This window comes from Pyxicephalus adspersus, chromosome 1 (genome assembly GCF_032062135.1).
Source record: "Pyxicephalus adspersus chromosome 1, UCB_Pads_2.0, whole genome shotgun sequence".
Lineage (NCBI taxonomy): Eukaryota > Metazoa > Chordata > Amphibia > Anura > Pyxicephalidae > Pyxicephalus > Pyxicephalus adspersus.
The window spans coordinates 83,684,458-83,687,159 of record NC_092858.1 but is presented as its reverse complement, the minus strand read 5'-3'; positions in this window follow the sequence as shown (position 1 = coordinate 83,687,159).

Here is a 2,702-nt window from a genome sequence, read left to right as displayed (position 1 = left end):
ATGCTGGTGTATGAAATCTAGTTATTCTACAGCTTCAGACCGTATGTATATCACTTTAGCCAGCTAAATAAAGCTCTTTCTTTATTACTTTGATTGCATGATGGGAGGGCAGAGGCCAGAACAGGCAACAATACATAGATTTGTTATTGCAGAGGGTGTCAAGGGATGCTGAGTTTCAGAAAACCTAGTTTCCAGTAGAGAGGAAACCATGACAAATTAGGGGCAAGAGCGATCAAAGAAAGATTTAAAAATACTTTTGATAGCCAGTGAGCTTCCTGGAATACTCGTGACCAAGAAGTGTTGGAACTTTTTACTCTATCTTTGCAGTGTCATGTTTTCTGCATAATCATCCGTCATTGACTGTGTTTTGGGACCACCCATAGGAGTGTTTACTTTGAGAGTTAAGTTGTTTATGTGCTCAGAATGATACAGGAAAATAATACAAATCCACTCTATCTATGTTTATCCTTCCAATAGCATATACTGTCTTAGTTTTTGAGGAAGTTCAAGCCAAGATGGACCAGGGATCAACCAAACTGCAAAATGGGAAAACATCTGAAATTTTGGTCCCCTGACTAGACATTAAAAATGAATAGAATTATTTGTCTGTGTGGAGTTATTGATCATATATATATAATTGCATAACTGATTTATAAGAAAATATTATTCAGTCACATGTGCCAATGCACATAGCTTCTTGATTTCTTTTGTTGGACAGTGGCACCAAAAGGGGAAAGTCAACAGCAAGAAAATAAAAAGATACCACTGGAGTCTAAGGGAGTGTATGCATATGTAAAAAAAAAAAACAGATAACAGTAATGTGGCTTTAAAACATTCAAAAAATGATAGGAAAAGTGCAAGGTCTGTTTTATTGAGCTCCAGATACATATACAATTGTCAACACAAAGAGACAGCACAGCAGAACCTACCTGCTGTACTTTGCCAGATTGAATTGTCAGATGGAGTTATACAATAAGGGATGGGTCATCTTCAGCTTGTACTATTAAACTTTGTAAATAACAGAGGAGACAGAAGGACACAGGTGGATAAAATACAACACAGAATACTACATAAAATTCATAAGCAATATATCATATTTGCCTAAAAATATATATTTTACAAGATTTGGCTTCTGATGAAAAATAGACTTTGTTGCTTGTAAAAAGTTTATCTGATCCTCTGCTTCTGTTCCATCCTATTAATACCTATAAAGGCGGAGGCATTTATAAAGCAAAAATTGCTTTACTGAATATTCACATTATAAATATTCACAGGAACCAGGAAATACATTGGATAATGATAAATCAAACTCCCAAGCAAAACACTAAATTACACCAGGGGATTGCTGTATAAGCTGTAGATTTTCACCTAAGATGGTCACATTCATTAGTCATTAATGACAATCATCTAGTGCAGAGGTCGCCAAAAAATAAATTCATTTGTAAAATAATGATTTTCCTAATGGTGCCTGACAAGGACTGTGAACACTGATTCATTGATCAGCTCATAGTTAAGTGAAGTATTACTATTGTTACTATTATCATTAGTTGCATTATCTTTGGTATTACTAAAATGCAAAATATTGATTTTCTTCTTCATGCTCATTATGGGTTTATTTCATTCCAATCTAAGACCAAACAAGAAATGATAGTTATCAAAGTCAAACTATTTGATGCCATTAAACAGCTAAAGAAAATACACAGTTAAGTTCACACTTACCTAAAAGAGCATCTGAAAAATAAATAAAATAAAACAACCGGATGAAAATCGGTAATCGGAGAGAGGAGGGACTGTTGTAATGGTGGAAACAATACGAAGCGTATGGCTCAGCACTGGCTACCTCATACAACATTAGACTACACTGATGTCACGCTGCGCCTCCCTTGTTTTTCTGTCTCTAGTACAGTTCCCGATTTTAGTGCAATATAAAGTCGAAAATTGTAATTCAGAATATAATAATTTATTTGAATATTATTTTTGTGTTATTAATAATAAAATGTAATAATTGCAAAAAAATATCCAAATTTTTCTGTAGACAACCACAATTTTGTTGTGGACCATTAGTCCATGGACCACTGGTAAGCGACCACTGATCTAGTGTGTGTATAATACCCTATGTCACACACCTGTTCCTCACTAAAGCACAGGCATCACTCTCCTGCGCATGCTTGCAGTTCTGATGCTGAGCGTGCCTCTGTTTCCAAGCTTTATCAACTCCGTCCAATCCACTGGCCAATCAGGAAATAGCCTCTTGATCAGCCCTGGCTATTTAGCTAGCTCACAGACTGTATGTTTTGTTTGTGCAACAAGTGTTCACTAGTGGCTTGAGCTTCCTGGTTCTGTGAACTAGTTCCTGTACACCTGCTGCTTAATCCAGTGGTTCCTGTGTCCAGCTTCCATGTTAACCCTTCGTTGTCCAGTCTGTTGGTTCCCAGCCAACTTCCCTGTGCAGTTCTGGTGTTCCTGTCTGCCTGTGAATATCCCTTCATCACCTGTACCTCTTTTTGTTTCCAGTGTCTCCTGTGTTCCCTGTGCCCGCAGTGGCCCCTGTGTCATCGCTGTCTGTCTCCTGGATCCCTGGCCTATGACCTGACCTCTCTTGCTTGCTGCCTGTCTCAACCCCAGCTTTCCTTGACTATCCTTCTGCTTAGTGATTTGGTACTGTGCTTTGCCCATCTTGGTGTGCCCAAGGACCGCAACCT